Source organism: Arvicanthis niloticus, chromosome X, assembly GCF_011762505.2.
Source record: "Arvicanthis niloticus isolate mArvNil1 chromosome X, mArvNil1.pat.X, whole genome shotgun sequence".
NCBI lineage: Eukaryota > Metazoa > Chordata > Mammalia > Rodentia > Muridae > Arvicanthis > Arvicanthis niloticus.
Window position 1 is genome coordinate 57002775 of NC_047679.1, and position 24636 is coordinate 57027410.

The 24636-nt window shown below is 41.5% G+C and overlaps 2 long non-coding RNA genes across 17 annotated transcripts in view; one reads left to right on the top strand and one right to left on the bottom strand.

The window, feature by feature from the left end:
• LOC117693962 (uncharacterized) overlaps positions 1 to 18727 on the bottom strand; it is a 72345-nt gene extending 53618 nt beyond the window's left edge. For 4 of the 16 annotated variants that reach the window (XR_013105853.1, XR_004604523.2, XR_013105849.1 and 1 more), the window contains exons 1-7: positions 18582 to 18727; positions 10869 to 11182; positions 10216 to 10287; positions 9606 to 9682; positions 8959 to 9054; positions 3380 to 3552; positions 761 to 808 (exon numbers count right to left, since the gene is read on the bottom strand). This is a non-coding gene — a long non-coding RNA (uncharacterized LOC117693962). The other 12 variants (XR_013105854.1, XR_013105850.1, XR_013105848.1 and 9 more) reach the window with 11 other exon arrangements.
• LOC143435494 (uncharacterized) overlaps positions 18576 to 24636 on the top strand; it is a 30450-nt gene continuing 24389 nt past the window's right edge. Inside the window, exon 1 of the long non-coding RNA XR_013105855.1 lies at positions 18576 to 18709. This is a non-coding gene — a long non-coding RNA (uncharacterized LOC143435494). The remainder of the gene's footprint in view (positions 18710 to 24636) is intronic.

The following is a 24636-nucleotide window of genomic DNA, read 5'->3' on the forward strand; positions in this document are numbered from 1 at the left end:
TTTCTCCTCCTCTTCCATCTTCTTCCTCTTCTTTTCATTCTCCCCCTCCTCTTCCTCCTCCTCCTCTCCTCCGTGAGCCACCATCATGTGGTGGCTTGAACTCAAAACCTCTGAAGAGCAGTCAGGACTCTTAATTGCTGAGCCATCTCTCCAGCCCCACTCTAAAACTTTTTCAAATACTTAAATGACAAATGTGGCGTGGTGGGGGGTCCTGAAAAAATGTCTCAGTGGTTAAGAATACTGGCTGTTCTTCCTGGGGACTTTTCTTGTCTTCTAGACTCTACTATCCATGTATGTGGTGTACACATACATATAGGCAAAATACACATACACATAAAATTAACAATTTAAAAATGTTTTTAAAGAAAATGGGAAGGCTGTGGGTATAGCTCACTGGTAAAGCACGCACATGGACATACATCTGACCATTCTGGGGTGGTAGAGTGGGCTTTGAACTAAGTTCAGTGATAGACTGTTTGCCTAGCATGTGTGACACGGTAGATTCAATTTCTAGAATTGCAGGGGCGAAAGCGTCTGTGGATATAGGTCAGTAATGAGAGCCAGCTGCTTACCAGGAGTCCCTGTGTTATATCAGCATGGGGATGAAAGGAAGAGAGAAAAACGGCAATTTGAATTATACTTTTAACATCTAATTTTAACCCTAAGTAGAAACCTGACTGTGGCTATTAACCTTACTGTCTCAATGACAAAATACCAGAGACAAACAGCATAAAAGGAGGGAAATTTTCTTTTGACTCACAGTTCCAAAAGTTTCAGTCCATGGCCAACAGGTTCTGTTCCTTTCTACCTACGGCAAGAAAGAAATCATCATGGCAAAGAGAACAAGGCAGAGTGCTTGCTCATGAAGAAAACAGGGCCAAGGGGGTCACTACCACAATGCCCCCTTCAAGGCTACATCCCCCACTTCTTTGGGAAAAAAAAAAAAAGGGAAAAAAAGCCATCTCCAATGGATCCCGTCCATGTCACATCAGGAAACAAAGCCTCAAAAACAAACAAACAAACAAAACAACAACAAAACCTTCAAAGGACACTTAAAAATCCAATCCATCTGATCCTAACTTGGGCGTGGTGGTATACCCCTTTAATTCTAGCCCTCAAGAGGCATAGGTAGGCAGATGTCTGTGAATTCCACACTAGCCTGTTCTACACAGTGAGGTCCAAGACAGGCAGGACTAGAGAGAAACCCTCTCTCAAAAAAAAAAAAAAAAAAAAAAAAAAAAACCCAACAATAAAAACTCCAATCCTATTATTCCAGCGTTGTGCACTCACTATACTCACTATACGTAGTCTTAGTTTAAGTAAAGCCACAATCACTGGAACTCAAGAATTTAAGGATAGTGTGGTCAACACAGCACAATACCATTGGAGGATAAAAAACAAGAGGGAAAAAAAAAGAAAATCCAAACTTTTTTTGTTTTTGCTTTTGAGACAGGGTTTCTCTGTGTAGTCCTGGCTGTCCTGGAACTCACTTTGTAGGCCAGGCTGGCCTCGAACTCAGAAATCCGCCTGCCTCCCAAGTGCTGGGATTAAAGGCGTGCGCCACCACTGCCCGGTGAAAGTCTAAACCTTCTAGCAGTGGTTTTGAGTAAAGTTATATATGTTTGAAAAGCTCATTTTGGAGATGGAAATGGCAACTCCTCCAGGTTTGGTAAAATTTCAGAAAAGACTCTGTCTAAGTCTCATAGTAGGTGCTCAATAAATGCAATCAAGTACTAAAAAGCCCAGCTATCACATCACATGGACACACATGTTACAATAAGTCTTCCTTTTTTGAAAGACTGGGTGTGATGGTGCACACCTGTAATCCTGGCACTTAGGAGGCAAGATGGTGGTGAATCTCTGTGACTAGATAGTGTACACAGCAAGTTCCAGCCAGCCAAGGCTATGGAGTGTAACAGTGTCTCAAACCAAAAGCAAACAAACAAGAACTGGATTTTCAAAGGCATCTGTGAAATCAACCAATGGGGAGAGCCATATAAATCAGCTGGCTATTATGAGGCATATATATACAAGAGCCTTTCCGCATTCACAGCTGAAAATCCTTTTGTATTTTTTCAGATTGCTCTCGTGTTAGTGAGGCTGCTCTTGTTCTGCTCTTTCTGAAGATCATAGGAGGGCACCGCCATAGCCTGCTGTGTCAATGTACACACATACCGCCTTTTTTTTAAAAAAAAAGATTTATTTTATTTTGTATACTGCATTCTGCCATCATGTATGCCTGCAGGTCAGAAGAGGGCATCAGATCTCACTGTAGTTACCATGTGGTTGCCAGGAATTGAACTCAGGACTTCTGGAAGAAGAGCCAGTGGTTGTTTTTTTTTTTTTTTTTTTTTTTTTAAAGATTTATTTATTTATTATAGAGAAGTATACAGTAGCTGTCATCAGACACACCAGAAGAGGGCATCAGATCCCATTAGAGATGGTTGTGAGCCAACACGTGGTTCCTGGGATTTGAACTCAGGACCTCTGGAAGAGCAGTCAGTGCTCTTAACTGCTGAGCCAGCTCTCCAGCCCAAGAGCCAGTGTTCTTAACCACTGAGCCATCCCTCTAGTCCCCAATGTACATTCTTGATCTTAATTTTCCTGGGAAGAAATTCAGAAGCAAACTGATTTCAATTTGTAGGATCGTTGTAAAGGCAAGTACCATAGAAATAAAATGGGAAGAGGATTTAACTTACACTGTCAATGGCCAAACTTCCTAAAAAGGCCAAATGGTATTTTTTCAGCCTCTACAGAGCACATAGCCGGTACTCAACTATGCAGTAGCACAAAAGACCACAAAGAATAATAAATGAAAATGACCATGTTCCCAGAAAACCTTCATCAAGCAGGAGCTTGGGGGCTGGTGGCATAACTCAGTGGCCGAGCACAAATATAAGCATTAGGTACATGCTCAACACAAAACCAAACCAGGAGCTTGTGGCCCCCAGCTTCCTTTCCTTGGGAGCCATTTTAGCTCTTCTGGCCCTCAGCTTGGTGAGCATGTTGGGAAGCATATGCTCTACGCAAACCATTTGAGAAGGATATATGTAATGTCAAATGACTTGTGCTTAGAAATAGCATTTCTAAGCGTCTCCCTGACAAAAAGTGAGGCCAATGTTAGCTTCTATTTCCCTACTTACCTCGCTCACAGTGAGTGTTACCTTTATCACTGAGGAGTCCCCTCTTCTCCTTTGAGGTCACTCACAGCAAACTCTAAACCATTTTTCAAAACTATCTTCCCTAGAGCCAGAGATAGAGTTCAATGGCAGAGCAATTGTTTAGTATGTCCAAAACCCGGTGGAGCATCAAAAGGAAAAAAGCCATTTATACTCTCGACAAAAAGATGGCCTGCACCACCTATGATCTTCCCACTCACCTAGGTCAGCCATCATTTCGTGAAGAGGCAAAGGCAGCTGTTAACATTGGCAGAGATAGGCAGGTTCGTGCAGACATACAGTCCCAGTACTCAGGAGGTGGTAGCAGGAAATGATCAACTTTCAGGCCTTGCCGGGCTAATGCTCCAGGCTACGGCGACACTGAATTTAAAATCTAAACCAGAAAAGGAAAAAAAAAAAAAAGCCAACAGTACAAAGAGGAAAACAGAAGACACTGCTTCAGTTATTAACTTAGGCATTTATTTGCTACTGTTGTTTTGAGACAGGAGATTGCTATGTAGACTATGATAGCCTAAACTGGTAATCTTCCTACTTCAATCCTACTGGGATTACAGGCTTGAGCCACTATGCTTGGCTAACTTTATTCAATGTAACTTTTTGTATCACAAAGGGAAAAACACAATATAACATATATAATACATTAGACATTTATTATTTATCTCCTTTTCTACCTCACAAAAAGGAAAGTCCCATAAGGGCATGGCAGGTTTTTCTTTTCTTTTTTAAATATTTATTACTTTATCTTATGTATATGAGTACTCTGTCTGCATACACCTGTGTCAGAAGATGGCGTCAGATCCTATCACAGATGGCCCACATCATTCATATATATATGAATGACAATTTCATGCATATATAGAATAATTTATCACATTATCCAATTACCCTTTCATCTCTATTCTATAGCCCCTGTACTCCTTCCCAGAGAAACCCCTCCTGTTTTTCTGTTTCTTTGTACTGTATAAAGTTCATTTTGAATAGGCAGGTGACATAGGCCTACCGTCCCAGCACTCCAGAGACTGGGGCAGGACTGTGAAATCCAGAATGACCTGCTATGCAAGCCTGTCTCAGAGAAAAGCCCTAAACCTAGAGGACTGAGCTCAGGGGTGGACTGCTTTTCAAGCACACAGAAGTCTTGAGTTTAATTCCCAGCACTATAAAAAGATAAAATAAGAAATTAATTTGGGTATAGAAGTACCAAGTAACTACACTAAACTGTCAAATGTCTGAGGCCCTATCTTTGAATGGGATTATAAGTATGACACCTTGGCAAGCACTCTAAAAATACATATTCCTTTTTTTTTTTTTTTTTGGTTTTTCAAGACAGGGTTTCTCTGTGTAGCCCTGGCTGTCCTGGAACTCACTCTGTAGACCAGGCTGGCCTCGAACTCAGAAATCTGCCTGCCACTGCCTCCCAAGTGCTGGGATTAAAGACATGCACCACCACTGCCTGGCAAAATTCATATTCCTGATGATACAGCCAATCAGAACAGAACATGTAATGTTATATACATATATACGTCTTAATCACATAGAAGGCTGAGACAAAAGAACTGAATGTTTAAGGCCAGCCTTTGTAACCCTATCTCAGAAACAAAAAGAGAGTCCCTACAAGGTAACCAGACGTTCATTTAGTTATCATTAGATAGTATGTGATTCACAAAACTGGGTTCTGGACCAAGCACTACCATTCACAATTTCATCACCTTGGCAGTTATATAGTAAGTGATAACACGATGCTGTTATCAACTGTGGATAGTATCCTACCCTCAGGACTCTTCATTCATGGAATAACTGGAAGGTGAGATGTCACAGGAAAAGCCAAAGAACCCAGAGTGTACCCATGGTTCTAAGAAGGCATCGTATTGCTTGTATATTTGCAGCTTTTCAGCTGCTTAACATAAAAAGTAACCCAAAAATCCAGCAATTCAACAATGACCCATACCCCAGGCCATTAACCTGTTACTAGCTGTTCGTGATACCAGCTCCAACTGCTAGCTTTCCTGTTTCTCCATGAGAGGAAAGCTTTTCTCACCTTAAACCTCTGGAGGCCAAGAAGCAGATTCTCAGGGCTTAAGTTGCATTCTGTCATCCATCACCCACCATCTACCCCACACTATCCATTCTCTAATCAACTAGTGGGCACCAAACCTCAAGTCAAAGCTCTCTCACTATAGGTAAAGAAAGTCTGCTGCCTCACTGATGGGAAACTAAAGCTGTTATTTACAAGAGCAAGATCTATGTAGCCACAAGCAGCTGCTGCCACTCCTGACAATACCATGTTTAATCTGGAGAGCCAAGAGGGAGAGGAAGAATGTGGACATGACCTAACAGAGCACTGTCCGTTAAGTATAAACTGGCGTCTGTAAAATGCCCACACTTGCCCACTCTGAAAGAGATGAGTGAACTTGTTTCCATCACTCCCTTCTGTCAGGCTCCAAACCAGCTCTCCTCCAAACAAACTTCGCCAGCCCCCGAGTTCTGTGACTACCGCTATTTACTCCACTTCTGTTGAAGTCTCTGCATTGAAGAGTAAGAGCCTTAAGTCAGATGCAAGAATGCTAAAGTCTTAAGCACTGCCTCATGGTACAGATTAGTATACTTGAGTCCCCTGGAGTGCAGAACACTGAGTTAATAAGATACCTAATACCACACTACCAAGTCATAATAAAACTTCATCGCAGCGGGAGTATAGTCTATGTATTGAAGATGAATCCACTCCTTATTATGCTGTCTCCACTTCTCAGCTGCTAGGATTACATGCATGGGTCACCATTCTCTGATTGCCCTTATTTATTTTGTTATAGAAATAACACCCCTTTTCTCAGTGAGAGATCACTTCATACACTTGGAGATTAATAATGGAAAAGCTCTTTAATACCACTTGTCTGGCTCTGGCTAATGCTCAAAAAAGAGGCCTTGAAAAGAAAAACATATATACCTTAGGCTTATATATTCAACATATCCTTACGCCTTTTTTTATGTCCCAGAGCTCAGGTTACACTTTGAACAGAGACTGGAAATTTAGTCTGGCCACTTCAACAGATAGGAGATTTACACAGCAAAGATAGTGCCAGAATTATTTCTGTTTGTTTGTTTTTTCCTTCTTCTGGTTTCCTTCAGGCTGACCTCAAACTCAAGAGATTCACCTGCCTTGCCTCCCTGGTTCTGGGATTGAAGGCGTGTACCACCGTTACCAGGCTAGCCAGAATTATTTAAGCACACCAGTGTTTTTCCTTTCAAACAGTTGTTACCCAGGGCGATCTTCCCATCTGGCATAAGTATGTTCCTGCCCCCTCCAAAGAAAACCCAGGAACTTTACAGCAAGCCAGGACTTAACATTGGTTGTGATCCTGTTCTGCCCCCTTGGAGTTGCTGGAGGAATAGTTCCTGGGAATGGGCTTAATGGCTGTTTTTTTTAAGCCCAGGTTGCCTCCTTTTGTTATGTGAATGGCCCTAAATGCAGTCAATCCTGGTGGATAAACATTTACACCCTAGTATCCTAAATGCTTATTTCTAAAAGGCCTGGTTATCTAACTACATATCTTTCAAAGTGGGACCTCCATTTGCTAATTCTCCTTTTTGTGATTCCATGTCTCCTAATCCAATCTAATAGTAAATACTTTATAATGTTATTGTTATTACTGATTGCGTTTCTTCTACATTGATTTATTTATTTTGAGACCGGGTCTCACTAATGTAGTTTTGGCTAGTCTGGATCTTGCTACATAGACCACACTGGTCTTGAACTTCCAAAGATCTACCTGCCTCTGCCTCCCGAGTGTTGGGAATATTTTTATTTTCAGAGGCTTTGTTTATTTATCTATTTTTTTATATTTTATTTACATTTCAGATGCCATCCCCTTTCCCCATTTCCCCTCCCTAGAAAACCCCTATCCCATGCCCGCTTTTCCTTTTTGTTTTTATACAATTTTTTAAATGTTAATCAAAGGCTTTATAATTTTGGTAATGCTCAATCAGAAGTGTAACCCAATACCCAACCTAGATATATAAACTGTCTTTGACTGGTGGAGACACGTGAACATCTGCCTTGATATCGCCCCCTCTTTCTCTATCCCATCACCTAGCTTCACCCTTCCTGTTAAAATAAAACTTTTCTCTCAAAATGCAATTAGAGCATAATTATTCCTAATTGTACCAGTGAGGTACAAGATAGTCCTAATACCCAGTCCATCATTTTGTTGACTAACCAGAACCTCTGTCGTCTCTCCTAACTAAAACACATAGTTCTGAACCTGGCTTTTTTCTTGGCTTTAGAATGAATGTCAGCTGAAAACCATCCACTCAGATCTTTTCTCTTTCAGAGGCTTTGTTATTGTGCATGAATACACCAAGTTTTATTTAAGAGACTTCCTACTCGTGAACAGATTTTTCCATTATTTACTGCTATCAAAACTTTGAACATGCTCATCCTTAAGCCTTTTTATATATATTCCTAAATGCATATTTGGGCATATATACCCGGCAACGTATATAAATCTTTATTACTAAGGGAAATAAAAAGGGGGCTATGACATGGTTTCTTCCCTTCCACTTAAATTAAGGTAACAAACACAGAGGTAACCAGAGTTCAAGTTAAAAATAAACAGTGGTCTTGCTTGTATTGTGCTTTGTTTGTTTATCAATGCAGGGCTTCTCTGTGTAGCCCCAAGCCATTCTCTCTATACCCCATGGTGACCCCCTACCAGGTATAAAGAAGCCAACACCCAGATTTTGTCCTCTTTTCTAACTTACCCAATTGACTAAAGGAAAACTACTAGCAGTGTGAATTTAAAGAGCCATTACTAGAAATTCAAAGTTATGCTAATGCTAATTCTACCTTCATTGGCATTTCAATGTTTCTTTTTGTTGTAGACAGTTATCCAGTACAAAGTACTAGAGGCAGAGAGGGGTGGAGCCTGCCTAGTACAAAGTACTAGGCTTGGCTTTACACCTTCCCTTGTTCTTAGAATTCTCAGCAATGAGCAGAAGCCATTTTTTTCAAAAGCTAAGTGGTTGCTTACCACCATTCCTTCCTTAGTGAATTTGCTTATATATTTAGTTAGGCGGTACTAATTAATATTCATCTCAGCGTGGAAAATATAAGAATCAAAAGCTGTTTTTCTACATCCTGATAAATCAGATACAAATGAGATTAAAATAAACTTATTTTTAAAAAGCCTAACAATCAGGAATGAATAAGATAAAACAAATACAGTAAAAAAATTTTTTTTTGTCATGGGTCCTTGAAAGTAGTTTGAAGAATAAAACTGTGAGGTCCACCCTACCATTTTACCTCCAGAATTACATAAGCAAGGCTAAGCAATGTTCCTCCATTTTGGGTTTCTTTTGGTGCAGGGAATGAGATTATAGCCCTTAAGCTAACACTGGCCCAGATCTTCACTCTCAACCCCCATTAGGGTGGGGTTTTGTTTTTTTTAATGCTTGCTTTGGTGTTATTGGCAGGCAAACTCCAGGCCTTGGACCCTCACAAAGCTGGGCCCTGAGCTAGAGTTTGTTTTATGTTATTTCACTTTTTTTTTTAAACCTTTCTGGCATCTGACTTACATCTCTTTTACTTTTCAGTGTAGCAAAATGAATCACAACACACTCTTAGGCAGACTACCAAAATAATGCTTTTGCTCTTGGATCAGGGGTGGGCTCTAAACTCTTATTCCAGCTGGCTAGCAGAATAAATCTGAATAAGTGAGTAACTTTTACACTCCTGCTTTCTCTTGCTAAAAATTAGAAACTTAGATCAGGTCTTCTCCTAGCATACCGATTGGCTCTCTTCTGTCTCCAAACTGCTGCCTCCACTCTGAGTGGACACCAACTGCTCCTGTGCTGCAGATGAATCCTATTGTTGCACCAGCTCCTGCAAGAAGAGTTGCTGTTGGAAGTGTGCCCAGGGGGTACCTACAGAGAAGCTTCGGACAACAGCAGCCCATGCATCTGAAAGTGGGGACATCTCCACAACCAAGTACAGAGACTAGAAAAACAACAACTAAAACAACTAGATTTTGAGGGTTTTTGTTTTTTAATTACAACCCTGACCCCATTCTTCATAACCATTTCTAAAGCATGCAACTCCTAACAAGTACTGATTTGATTTAAAAAGAAACTAGTGCATTTTAAAAAGTTAGGGGCAGGCAGGCAGTGGTAGCAAATGCCTTTAATCTCAGTACTTTGGAGGCAGAAGCAGACAGATCTGTGAGTTTGAGGCCAACCTGGTCTACAGATCCAGTTCCAAAACAGCCAGGGCTACATAGAGAAATCTTGTCACAAAAACAAAACAAAACAAAACAAAACAAAAACAAAAAACAAAGCAAAGTAAAACAAAAAAGTTAGGGGCTGGAGAGATGGCTTTGGCAGTTTAGAGCTGTGGCTGCTCTTCCCAACAACCCTACATGGTGGCTAACAACCTACTGTAATTCCAGTTCCAGCGGATTCAGGTATATTTTCCTGGTGTCATCAGATACTTTATGAACATGATATACACACACCTATACGGAAGACACCAATACACATAAAAAAAGTTAAAATGCAAAATTATTAGTAATTAATTGCCAGACCCAGTAGCCCATGCCTGCAATCCTAGCACTTTGGAGGCTGGGACAGGAAGATCAGGAGTTCAAAGGCAGACTGGCCTACATTGGATCCTAGCTCACAAAAGTAAATTCATTTGTAAAAGGGAGTGGGGAGTAATAACGTAGTTTAGTTGGTAAAATGTTCATTTAACATCCAGGAAGTACTAGACTGCATCAGTAGCACAGGTCTGTTTTTGTTTTTGTTTTGTTTTTTTTTGTTTTTCGAGACAGGGTTTCTCTGTGTAGCCCTGGCTGTCCTGGAACTCACTCTGTAGACCAGGCTGGCCTCGAACTCAGAAATCCGCCTGCCTCTGCCTCCCAAGTGCTGGGATTAAAGGCATGCGCCACCACTGCCCGGCTGCACAGGTCTGATCTAAAGAGAATGCTGTGTGCAGTGAGGCAAGAGGAAACACATCTAGGTTTTGCCATGTCCACATGCTTCAACTTACTATTAATAACGATTTTTTTTTAACCGGGGAAGCATGCCATCCTCTTGCAGTGCATTCAATAAACCAGTCTTCCTGAAAGAAAACAAAAGAAAAAATAAGTAAAAGTATAGAGTTAGTGCTCAAAACTAGATCCTGAAGGATAATGCGGTATCTATCTACAGGACCCTCAGGAGAACTTAAAATCTCCTAGCATACCTTAAAACAAAAACCTTGCAAAATAAGGAGCTTCTTTCTTTTTCCGTTTGGATGGGGGGTGAGAGGTGTGGATGGAGGGTTTACTCTACGTATCCCAGGGTAGCTTTCAAACCCATGGTGATCCTCCAGCCTCAACTTTCCAGTGCTGTGATCACCATATGCTGCTTAATGGTGAAAGGATCCCTGGTGAATGAAGTGAGTGAATGCAAAAGCTTTGCCAAAGCAGCCGGAGGCAAAAAATGCTAGTATGACAGAAAACTCATTACAAAAATAGGGGTGCCTGGGGCTACATGGCTTTATATATTTAAAGGGCGGCTCCTGAAGTACTGGGGTGGCGGGTTGTCCAATGAGAAATGAAAACAACGGGGGTGGGGTGGGGGTGGGGGCATTTGGCAAACACTGGGTCTTAGGCCCAGTGGGGGTCCAGGCCCCATCAATAAAGTAAATGTGTGGCTTACAGCACAAGAGTGTGGAGCATGTCCAGGCGAGGCAAGCAGGTAGGCGCCAAGGCCTAGTTGCGCTCCTGGTGTGCCGGCCTACAGTTCCCCGTGGACTGCGTTCACTGATTGCAGCGCGCATGGGCAATTAAGCGGAGCGTGTGAGCACGGAGGCGCCCATGTACCTGGCAGCTGTGGGGAGTACCTGCCGGCTGAGACCAAGATCTTGGAGCCAGTGGGCAATGCGGCGTGGGAAAAGAAGATGGGCACCATCCTGTGCCACCTGCAGCTGCCCATCCACCTCATGGAGGAGCTCAAGAAGATGCTTGGCGTGTCTGCAACCAATAACATCCGTGAAAAGCGAGTTTTTTTTTTTTTTTTTTTTTTTTTTTTAAAGAAAGAAAAAGAAAAAATAGAAAGTAAATGTCAGCCGTACCAACAATGGAAACGTGACAGAACACAAAAACAGAATTGTCTCTTGAAAATCCCAAATAACTAGAAAGAAATGTAAAGTAGCCATTTTGAATAGACACTTGACAGTCAAGAACCTATAGAGGTGACTTTACCAGGCACACAGATGCTTGCTGATGTTATAATTAATTACTCACCCAATAAAGATTTACTGAGGCCTACTAATATTCCAGAATGAGCTTCAGAAATGAAACTTCCCCTGCCCTCATAGGAAAGCAGCTATGTATCCAGACAGAATACATTCTGACTAAATGCAGGTTGTAGTGTACTGGCTGATGTAAAATTTCTTCCCGGCCTGTAACAACTGGAGTCAGGAAAAATAAAGGGTTGGATGCTTTAAAAAAAAATTCTTTTGGACATTTCAAATAATTCCAAATTTCCCTTAATTCCGGATCCTAGTTATATTGAAGAAGCAGATTCTGGCATGGGGTGGAATGCCTAAGACAAGCACGGAGCTCCGAAAAGAATGTTTTCCATCAACCTTCTGTAAAGCATGACCCCACCCTAACTTCTCAGTATGGCCGACCCACTACATACAAGCCTTATTTAATACTATCTGCAGCTAGAAAAATACTGAAAAACAAGAAGTTACAACTAACTACGCTAAAGTCAGTGTAACGATGTAGTTGAAACCACATAAGCTCATCTGACACCTTTAAATTCCAACTCTCCCCCCCCCCCCCCAATCTACAGCCTACTCTGATTTTTAAAAAGTTCCATTTGCTTGGTCTATAATCCTAGTATGTGAGGCTCTGAGGCAGACCGATCCCCACAACTGGCAGCAAGCCTGCACTAACTAGGGAGTGTCAGACCAGCCTGAGCCAGGTTAAGTGAGAAATATGTAAAAATAGAAAACAAACAAACAAACAAAGAACAGAGGTAGCAATGCCACCCACAATCCCAGCACTGGAAAAGTGGAGGCAGTAGGACCAGACATTCAACGGCCACGTTATACACACACACACACACACACACACACACACACACACGGATAGACGGACAGACGTAATGCGTGCGCTTACAGGAAAATAAGAAATGCAAAATAGTTGAAACATACAACATACGGAGTAAAAATAAGTTAGACCACCGTATCTAATAAACCTAACTAAGCAAAGCGTATATGGATCAGGAGCAACTAGATTCAGGAATCAAAGAATACTGGCCACCCTTCCCACAAAGTCTGAGAACGTTTGATTCACTTGTATTTTAAAAACCAGAATGAAGCAAGCAAGTACCACATTTTCACTCCTTTTTCAAAACTGGGGAACGGTAATAGTCTCTTTAAAGACAGATTACCACAGTAAAAACTTATTTGTGAGCCCCAACATCTGGCACAGCCACAGCAGCATGTGCTGCATGCAAGGAGCGCCCCAGCTCCGGGGGGGCCCCCCTTCTCCAAGTCCTGGCCTTACCGCGGTGCGTCACTTCCTTCTCTGCCACCCGCGCGCGCTCGCTCGCTCGCGACGCGCGGGAAAAGAAGCTTCCTTCTGGCCGCGGCGGCGGCGGGGGGGGGGGTTGGAGGGGGGAGGCGGTGCTGGCTCAGGCAGCGCACTACCTTGAGACTACATTTCCCAGGGGGCCGTAGTGGCAGCGGCTGTGGACGCGATGTCACCCGGAAATGGATCCTAGCCCTTACACACGCGTGTGAGGCGAGCAGGCTGGTGCCAACAAAAATGGTTGCGCACCCCACCAGGGAGGGATCTATAGGACCAATCAGAGTTTGCTAACAGAGCAAGTTTCCGGCTTTAAACCAGAATCAGATGAGCGCAGCATTTAGGACGTGAAGACCTTAAGATCAAGCTTTGTCCTTCTAGCGTGCATAGAAGATGGAAGTCAGCCCCAGAGACTTCAGAAGCTCCACCCGCGTAACCTCGAAAGGAGCGCGCAGAGGGTGGGGGGAGAGGAAGGGCCGGATGCCAGAGAACAAAGCGTTACTTTCACGTGGTCAGTACTGACCCGCAGAATTCCGTCTTCGGAGAAAGGACTTTAAACTTGAAATAATCCAGAATAAGTAGTGACAGCATCTCCTGACCAAATTTGTGTATTTTAATGTAAACAAGTCGAGGATAATGTTTAAGCATTTTGAAAGATCAGCAGTGCCTAGTATTGCACACCCATAGTTCTGCAGGGCTTTTAAAAAACAATGCTCTTAACCCAGAGGATCCATAGCAAAAGATGTATCACCTAGACTTTAGCACAACTTTAAAAGCAATGGCCCTCTGCTTTTATTCATTTTACTAACTACCTATCGTGGTTTAAGGATAAAACATTGTCAATAAAGGCAGTTGTCAGGGATAATGGGTCCTCGGGTTTGGGATTTTTTTGTTGTTGTTGAGGGAAAAGGTACTTTTTAAATCGTTTGGCCTGCTTTCTTCCCTTTATGGTGTTCTTGTATGTTTTAAAAGCGTTTCACCAGTTCTTTACACACTATTCTCTTCTAGGCAGCTCTAAGTATTTAGTATTGCAGATTAGAACTAAGTCTGACTGAACTCAAACTGGAACATTAAACATCACAGCCACAGCCCTTACAGTCAAAAACAACAAAAATCTGGTAATGATTCTGGACAACTTGTCTGAAACAGCAAATCTTTTGTAGTAATTTTTTTGTTAATCTGAAACAAACCAAAAAAAAAAAAAAAAGTTCCTTGGTTTGTTCAGATGGTTTTACAAAGACAAGATGGAAATTTTCTGTGTCCCATAGAGAGTTTTTTGGGGGCTGTTTTTGCTACGTAGCCGACTCACAACAACCCTCTTGCCTCATTCTCTAGAGTACTAGGATTATAGGCATGTGCCACCATGCTTGGTTTCAACGGTATTTTTCTTTTAAGGAAGGGGTGCATGTACTTCAGGTTAGACTTAAATGAATTGTGTAGCTAAGGTTGGTCTTGAACTCCTAATCCTTATGTTTACTTCCTGAGTGATAGGACTACAAACATAGTAGGACCATATCAGATTTTATGCTGTGCTGGGGATTGAACCCATAGCTTTGTTCAGACTAGGCAAGGACCCTAACAATTGAGCTAGCTGTCTTCCACCCTTCCACACCGCTTTTTAAATAAGATGGCCTAGGGTCTAGGGTTTTTTTTTTTTTTTTTTTTTTTTATCACCAGTGTTGCATTTATTTGTGTGCATGTCAGTAGGTGCATGTGGAGGTCAGAATTTCAGGAGTTGGCTCTCATCCAACCATCTCATCCAACTTGAACTCAAGTGATCCGGCTTTAGCTACTAAGCTGAAGCTCTAGGCTTGTTCCAACAAATGGCAATAACATATTATTGGCAGTTACAGAGACCCGAGTTTGGGGACCCACTCTATCTATAAGTTCGTTATTTTATTTTAAGACAAGAACTGGAACTAGTGGTATGCGTCTGTAATGAAGGAGGGAGGCACGGGGATCAGTAGTTTATATCATCACCCACATTATCCATTTTGATGCCAGCCTTGTATATGTAAGACCCTGTCTCCAAACAAAATACACACTTTCTTTTTCCAAAATAACTTTTACATATCATATTAAGTGAGAAAAAAAACTTAAGTACTTATATGACTAGGTAAAAAGTATGACATAATTTTCTGGAAAGCAATTATGACCAATATTTATTGCAATCTTTAATGAGTAATTCTAATTCTGGACCTTGATGAGGAGAAAAAAAAGAAAAAAAAAACAGGGCAAACTTAGCAGGCAAAGGTGCCTGCCACACAGGCCTCGTGACCAACCTGAGTTCAGTTCCTGAAACCCATGTAATGATGTAAGACATCAACTTCAAAGTTGACATCTGACCTCCACATACCATGGCACATATGCTCCCTACCCCGAAAAAATAACAGCTTTAAAAAAAAGAAACAGAAACAAAAAATGAGTAAAACTTAGACTTTCATTAAATAATTTACCAAAAAATTGCATAAAATACACATATGAAACCATTGAATGACAAATGTGGAAATATATACATAATGTTAAACAGAAAACAACATGATATATCAACTGTACAGAAGAATACAAAAAGAAAGAAAAATAGTGAACAATCTAGTTAACACTGTTTCTGGGTGATATTGGCTTTTCTTTTTCCTCTGAATGGTTATCCATAGACAGCCACAGTGAGTATTTAATTTGTTTTGGAGACCTACTCAAATGTGAAGAATGGAAAGGAAAAAAAAAGATCTGACTACATGGTATCAAATCTATATTACCCCCAAATTTAAAAATATGATGTCAAATAATAATAACACATAGTTATTTAACCATGATCTGAGTGGTAGAACACTAAGGGGGCAATAAACAGTAAAAGTTTATATTTCAACAGATATGAAATATACATGAATAAAAATAAACCTGAGAAACATATAAAGAAAAAAATTTAATTTCACCAATTAAAAACAAAGAAAAGAGGATGCTGGTTTTTAAAAAACACAATTTATCTAAAGCCATCAGGCAGTCCTTCTGAGTAAACAGTGGAGCAAGCTTTTGGGGAAGAATTTGGCAATTATTTCATCAAGTGATAAAATGTTCATACCATTTGATATAATAATGCCATGTAAATGGATCTAACTAAATAATTTTAACTAGTATTTTTTCTTTCTTATATTACCAACAAAAACCAATCTTTACTATTAGATGAGTCAACATAAGACCTTATCAGTAGAATTTTTTAAAAAATATCTGTCTGCAGCAAGTGTGGTTGCCTTAAAGTCCTGGACCATATCACAAATGAAGCCAAAACAAGAGTGTGTCCAGCATCCTGCAGTCGGCCATTTTATACCCTCTGCAGAACAAAAAATACAGAAGTTAACTGCACATTAAGGAGATCCAACCCCGTAGGTTCCACATCAACAATTCACTTTTTGTCTCCCACTGGGTAACTAAATACTTACAAGGCACTAAGGTAAAGACAGTAAACAATCTCCTTTCTTAATGCTTTGGTTAAGGTTTACAGTTTCAGACAAAAATTGAAATAACTCTCTTAACTGTATCCCCTCAATATGAGGGATAAGGCATGTTTAAGAACACAGAATTATGGAGCAATAAAACCTGGAGAAATATCCAGCCTCGGCTATTCAATTGTCTATAAAACCTTAGACAAATTAATCTGTGTTCCTCAAAATTCTCATCTGTAATGAGTTATGCTTTAGCTATTCCACAGGATTGTGGAGACTACGAAATAAGCTAATGTTAGCGCATTATGTAAAACCTTTTACTGGTCTCTTCTGCGAGTAAGTACTATAGACCTGTACATGAATTATTTGGTAAACGGGCCCAGAGAATGAAACTGGAACAGGAAAAGACTGGCAGGATTAACAGAAAAGATGTTAAACTTCTGCACCCTTTCCTATATCTAAATGCTAAATTACTAATTGTAAGCAATTAACTACAGGTTTTCACTAGCAATCCTCCAAAGTACAACAGTTCTGCAGCCAAACAAAACCACACAACCAATTTCCAATCTCCCAGCTTTAGCAGACCAAATCATGCAGAAAGTTCTACAGAAGAGAAAGGGGAAAGGGGCGGGGGGGGGGGGCACAGCCCCAGACACTTTCATATTACCACTGCCTTTACTTTTCAGTGTTAATGATACTGGTGTGACTCTGCATGTCAGAGTTTCAGGGAGGTGGTTTACTCAGATCTTAGGTTTCAACTAATGCAATAAGCACTTAAGAAACACAGCGAAATCCTCTCTCCTATGTTCTGTAGGGGAGAAAACCCAAGGGTTTTGGGCAGACGTACAGTGGTAACCTACTTCACTGTGGTCACTGCGTTCTGCTACTCTGGTGAGACGAGTCTGTGGAGAGCCAAGATCGGCCAGGTCTGAATGTGGTTGGGCTATAAGCGCAACATGCTGCGGAAGCAACCTTTCACAGCCCCACTAGCTCCTCTGCATTTAAAAATTCCCATCATCAGACTGACCAGGGAGAGACTAAGATTCTGGAGTGATTTTTTTTTCAGTGGGTTTGGTCACATCCTCCACTCAGACAAATCCCTTCAACATCTAGAATGGTAGAATCGCTTCTCTACAGGTCCTCCCAGCCTAAAATGGCGATTTGGGAGAAAGACAACTTACCGAACCCCTCGCTATTTCGCAACCATAATTACCAGAACGTTCTGCGCCTCCCCCCCCCCCAAGCACAAGCCACTGACAACACGCACGCGCAGTTCTCGATCCCTAGTGTTAAGCTCACTCAACCGGGAGGCATGCTCGCATTTACGCATGCGCACTTTCATTCCCGCGCAGGAAGCCTTTTGCTTGTAGTGAGCATGCGTGATTTCACCTTCTCCCCTCTCTGCCCCACCCTCGCCTAAGGGGCCACGATCTCCCGTGCCGGCGCAGCTCTACCCCTCATGTCAGCAGGCTTTCTCAAGAGTACTTGAGCGCCACCACCTGGTGCTAGCTATGGTTACTCTTCGGATCCACGCAACGCGCCGATCCTTACTATTCCTATTCTCCCTTCCTCTCTCTCTCTCTCTCTCTCTCTCTCTCTCTCTCTCTCTCTCTCTCTCTCATCTCACACACACACACACGTCTTTGTGGTTACTGCGTTCTGCTACTCTGGTGGAAAATATATATATTTACAGACTTATATATTCATGCCGGGTGAGTCTGCACGTGTTTCTCGCCAAAGTTGTGCCCCAGTGTCCAAAACCATATCATTAACAACATTTCTTAAAAGGATTAACTGTGATACACTAAGTTACATATGGGATTTAAAAAGACGTCGTAGGTGATAAATCCAGATGGTATCCGTCAGCAACCTAAGGGAGAGGCTACGTGGTACATGCAAGGATTCCTTAATATAGTTAAAAAGGCTTCAACCTTAAACCAGTAGTAAATCAGAGCCCAGCGTGGTGATTTACGCCTATAATCCCAGCTTTAGTAGAACGCCGCGAGTTCGAGGCCTGCTGCCGTCACTCTCAAACTACACTCACACTCACGCACCCCCAAGGAAAACAAAAAGCGGATGAAGCCTAATCCTAAAGACTCATCCTTTTGATTCACCCGTGGCAAATAAAGAACGCGAAAGTTTTTTGTTTTGTTTTAAATGGATGTCAAATAAAACAGTGATGCTCAGGTGCTTAAACCTGCTTTAGAGAGTCTAAAAATCTTTCATAATATTAAGTAATGCTCAACATCCTTTCGGAGGGCTAGGGGTTCGTATTGGCCTCCAGTTCACCCTCCCGTCAAAAAAGAAAATGTACAAATTAAGGATCTCCCTGACCCAAGTTCCCTCCTCCGCCCTCCATGTTACATTTTTGCCCTTCGTCGTTCCTTTACCTCCTGCCGAAGCGAGTGTCGTAGCAAAAATTCTTACTGCTGGCATTGCCGAGACGATGGAGGGGGCGGCGGGATAGAGAGCCGTGCCTGGGTGGCAGCAGTGATGACTTAACGACGACGAATACCAGGTACGAAATCTGCTATACTTGCGGCCGCGGCGCGGATGCCACGAACCCACAGCCTCTCCAGGAGCGCTGCACTGTGCTGCAACGCATGCGCCGCGCTCCTCCCTCTCCTCAGAGCGCCCCTCTACAGCAGCCCACTGAGCCTTCGCCGTTTGCCCAGGACTCAGGTCCCTAGCCCACCCTTCTTTTCCTACCTCTGCTCACACTGGTGTCCACCACCCATCCCTTCCTCAGCCCCTTCTGTCATCAATACGTCCTCATCCTTCTTAATTTACCATTAAGTCTCACTACTGTTATTATTCTCTTTCTGGTCCACCCTACAATTCTTGGCGTTCTCTGACTCTTTGGAGCTCTCTCTGCTAGGCCCTTTCGTGTTCCCTGTTGTACCTAATATTCCAACTGTTATGAAAAAAACAAACAAAAAACAAACCACCCACTAGCATGGTAATGAGTGCCTGTAATTCCAGCGATTTATAGACAACCTCTCTTACATGACAAATCCTAGGCCAACTTGGGCCACAAAAGATCCTGAAGGGGGGGGGGGGGGAAAGCCTCCACCGCTCGGGAGCGGGGGAAAGGGAAATATATGTATGTAGACTTAATTGTAGGCCCAAGTTACAGAGACTGAGGAATAAGTTTTATTCGGATACCTGAAACCAGAGCTCTTGGGGCAGGCTATTTTCACTTCCAGCATGTTGTTTCCTGTAAGGAATCTTGATTTGTAAGAATCTCCTTAAGAACCACTCCCCCTTCTCATTCATCTCTAGATCTTGAGAGATCATCTGACTGGCGCCTGTCGATCTATCACCACATTGAAATGTGGATTTTCATGTAGAGCACCAGAGCACCAAAAGCATGCAAGTAAAAAGGATCGGGGTCGGGGAGGAGAAGGAGAAGGAGGAGCAGGAAGAGGAAGAGGAAGAGGAAGAAAGAGGAGGAAGAGGAAGAGGAGGAAAGGAAAAGCAGTCGCATGCCTGCATCTGAAACAAATACCATGAGCAGAATAGAAGTAGAAGGCAGGGTCATCAAATATATTGCGCCATCTAGTGAACAGATAGGTAATATGCATAAAAACCCTCTGATGTTTTAGCTCTAGTAAGACATCCTCACTTTGACAATTCCCTCCCTTGCTTTTGAAAGAGCTTTTTCTTTGAGGGGGAGGGGAGTGTAATGGAAAAGATCTTTTCAGCCAAATTTGAACATTAGAAGAGGCCTTTAAGCTAAGTTTACCTGGAGTCCACTGCAAAAGTGTTAGCTAGCATCTCAGAACAAACGTTGTACTCATACAGAATGAACAGACTGTACTTACAAAGTTCAAACTATGACTGGAGAGATGGCTCAGCTGTTAGGAGTACGGACTGCTCTTCTAGAAGTCCTGAGTTCAAATCCCAGTAACTACATGGTGGCTCACAGCCATTTGTAATGGGATCTGATGCCTTCTTCTGGTGTGTGTCTGAAGGCAGTTACAGTGTACTCATATAAAAATAAATAAATTAAAAAAAAAACAAAGCTCAAACTAAATTTTTCCTGTAAAACTAAATTAGTTCTGTTTGAAGACTACATTTAAGAAAATGTTTTCTTGATTGCCATCAGGGGAAACAACATGTTTTTACATCTGACAAACTGTAAACATAACTAGAAATGTTAGAAATCATCTCTATATTGCCAAGATATCTCTTTCCTAAAATTAATTTCTCTGATATTTTTAATTATAAGGGATATGAACAATTGTATTCTAGGGTTTTAAGATGTGGCTGTTGGGAGAGTATTTTCCTAGCCTAGACATTGCTCTGGCTTCAGATCCTTAGCACGATTTAAACCTATATGGTGCACACCCTTGTAATGCTAGCATTCAGGAAATAGAGAATGATCAGAATTCAAGGTCATCTTCAGCTACATAGAAAGTTCAAGGCCAGCCTGGGAATGTAACACTGTGACCACAAAAAGAAAAAAGGAAACCACGGAAGAAAGAAAAGAAGGAAGGAAGAAAGGAAGGGAAACAAATACACAAAAGACGGCTTTGGGACTGAGGATATAGCACTGAAGTTCAGAGGCTGAAGGCCAGTTTGTGTTTGTGACCCTGCAATCCCAGCACTTGGGAAATGAGGCCAAAGTATCAATGACTTGAAGTCAACTTAGGCTACACAGTAAATTTCATGCCAGCCTGAGCTATAGAATGAAACCCTGTTTCAAAAAGGAAAAAAGAAGAAGAAGAAGCCATGTGTGGTGTCATTGCATGCCTTTAAATCCCAGCACTCAGGAGGCAGAGGCAGGTGATCTCTGTGAGTTGAGGCCAGCCTGGTCTACAGAGTGAATTCCAGGACAGCCAGGGCTACACAATGAGACTTTGTCTCAAAAACAAAGAAACAAACAAACAAGAGAGAAAGAAAGGGAGGAAAGGAGGAAGAAAAGAAGGAAGGAAGGAAGGAAGGAAGGAAGGAAGGAAGGAAGGAAGGAAGGAAAAAAGTTTTAAAAAGTTAATGTTTACTTTTTTTTCTTCTTCTTCTTTTTTTCAAGACAGGGTTTCTCTGTGTAGCCCTGGCTGTCCTGGAACTCACTCTGTAGACCAGGCTGGCCTCGAACTCAGAAATCTGCCTGCCTCTGCTTCCCAAGTGCTGGGATTAATGGCGTGTGCCACCACTGCCCAGTGATTATCAACATTTTTGACCAATTAATACCACACTAATATCTGTACTTCAGACAAATTGTGGCCACTATGCATGAACAAAAGCACATTCGTTAAAATTATAATAGATCTTGGATGAGAAAAGCATAAAAGTTTTGTTTGCAATTTTTAAAGTTTTCAGTAGATACTTTTAACAGATTATCCTCTCTTTATTTTTTCTGGTGAAGGCGAACAAATGCAGGGCCTTGTGTACGATAAACAAGTGTTCTATCACTGAGGTGCACCCCTAGCCTCAGCAAATTTATCTAAATTATAATTTGTGTGTATATATGTGCATATAGTTGTGTGTGTGTGGTTACATGCATTCATGTATACATGTGTGTGTGTGTTGTATGTAGAGGCCAGACTTTGATTTTAGATGTATCTCTCAACAACTTTTCACTTTATTTTTTTTTTCAGACAGGGTCACTGAGCCGAAAGCTCATCAATTTGGCTAATCTGGCTATCTAGTGCGGAAAGAGAAACTACTTGTCGTAGGCCCAGTCCTCTGCCAACAGTGGGATCACAGGCATTCCCTTCCGTGCCTCCTTGGCTTCCTTCCTTCCTTCCTTCCTTCCTTCCTTCCTTCCTTCCTTCCTTCCTTTCTAGCAAATAGTTTTTTTTTAATTAATTGTTCCAAGTGCTATAATCAATTCCTTTGAATAGGATATAAGAACCAAGTCAAAAGAATAATGCTTGTTAATTATCAGAAAAGTCTGGCCATCTGGTGTGCTGATAGACCTCAGAGAACAGTTTTTATAACAGTTTTATAACAAAGAACAGTTTTTCTTCTCCGGCTAAGTCATTAGGAGGGTACAATCTGACATGTCATGTAGGTCTCATCTTTCTCTCTGCTGCTGACATTTGTCTTTTCTTAACAACAATAACACACACACAGAGACACACAAAACCATAAATAGGTTCGTCTCTGTTTTATTTTATTTATTTATTTATAGTATAGAATAGAGTTTATTTAGGGCATGGGGAGGGGAGTCGAGGGTTGTATAGGCAGAGAGAGAGAGAGAGAGAGAGAGAGAGAGAGAGAGAGAGAGAGAGAGAGAAAGTAGAAAAGTAGAAGACTAGAGGCAGGCTATGAGCACATGGAGAGAGAGGGGGGAAGGGAACAGGGAGAGGGGGAAGGGGCAGGGGACAGAGTGATAGCAAGAAGGGACTGGTAGGACACCAAGAGGGCAAGAGCTCATCTCTGTTTTATATCCTGGCTATTTTCAAGTTTACCGAGCAAGCCTAGCTGTTAGTAATTTGCACTCTAAAGTTTTAGTTGGGAAGCTGGTGCTTAGATTAGCAGAAATTGGGGGAGGGTAGCTGACTTAAGCAGGCTCCAATTGCTAGGGGCTCAGAGTTTCCCGTTCCTCTCTAGTTCTACCAAAGCTGACTGTCTCGAAGAGTTATTCTGAAAATCAACCATCAGATATTCTTTCTTACACAAACATGCATGCATACTCACATGTATACATACATACAATAAAGAAGATCAAGAAGGTAGAGTGCCATGTATTCTAGCCCTTGGAGAGGCTACGGCAGAAAGATCATTTAAATCTAGCCCCAGCTACACACTCTAGTAAAACACAGTTAAAATAAAAATAAAGGAGAGAGACTATCAGGCTGGGGATATAGGCCGTGGTTTCGTGCTTTCCAAACATGTGTAAGACCTAATTAGGCCTCCAGTCTCTCTCTCTAGCTCAATCTCTCTCTCTCTCTCTCTCTCTCTCTCTCTCTCTCTCTCTCTCTCTCTCTCACACACACACACACACACACACACACACACACAGAGACACACACACACAGAGACACACACACATTCACGTAAACTTGAGTGTGGTATCACATGCCTGTAACCCGGCACTGGGAGGCAGCAGTAGGAGGATAAAGTTAAAGGCCACCTTAGGCTACATGAAACCCTGACTCAAGAAGCAATCAGCTAAGATAATGGCTCAGTGGTTAAGAGCACTGACTGTTCTTCCAGAGGTCCTGAGTTCAATTCCCAGCAACCCCATGGTGACTCACAACCCATTTGCAATGGGATCTGATGTTATTATCTGCTGTGCTGTGTGTTTATATAAGGAAAAACAAGTAAGTCTTTTTAAAAGAACAACAAAAAATCCCACAAAAGAGAAAAAAATAGAAGACTCCTAATTTCTTAGCCTTAATCCTTCTATATTTGTTTAAATGTACATGCGCATATATAAGGTGTAAACAGTCTGGAAAACACCTATGAGGAAAGAAATCCAATATTTGAATGTATTTATATTTTGTTTTGGTTGGGATCAAACCCATGGCCTAAACAAATAGGTGAGCTGTATCCCAATTCCTTTTAATTGCATATATTTTTTCCAAGCAATAACATTGGTTTTATATTGAATGCTACAGTTTTTTTCTTTACTAAACTAAATAGTGCTTTTATGTTCAAAGTTATGATTACAAGTTAGGCACGGCAGAAGCATCAGACTTTCATCCGCAGTTACTTGAAGACAAGCTGGGCTATTTGAAAAGACCTCATTCCCACAAAAACGGAAAGTTAGGTTTGTAGCAATAAAATAATAACAAAGTGTGTTAAACAGTGAGCAAATTTCACCGTAGAAATTTTTAGAAAATATATATCTTTTTGATGTGTTGTTTCAACTCTGGAGGTGGAATATAAGATTTGTGGCATATTCCTTATTTTTATGAACATATTTTATTTAAGAAAAAACACCAGTTATCAAAGCTGGATATGGCATACTTCACTCAACTCAGCACTCAAGAGGCTAAGGCCTGAAGATTCCTTCAAGTTTGAGGCCAGCCTATGGTACATAGTGAGTCCTAGTTAATACAAGGCTAATTAATTAATTAATACTAGTTAATACAAGGCTACACAGCAAGACCCTGTCTCGAATTAATTAATTAAGCTAACATAAAAAGTTATTAAGTCATTAACTAAGTCATTAGGAGGGTACAATCTGACATGTCATGTAGGTCTCATCTTTCTCTCTGCTGCTGACATTTGTCTTTTCTTAACAACAATAACACACACACAGAGACACACAAAACCATAAATAGGTTCGTCTCTGTTTTATTTTATTTATTTATTTATAGTATAGAATAGAGTTTATTTAGGGCATGGGGAGGGGAGTCGAGGGTTGTATAGGCAGAGAGAGAGAGAGAGAGAGAGAGAGAGAGAGAGAGAGAGAGAGAGAAAGTAGAAAAGTAGAAGACTAGAGGCAGGCTATGAGCACATGGAGAGAGAGGGGGGAAGGGAACAGGGAGA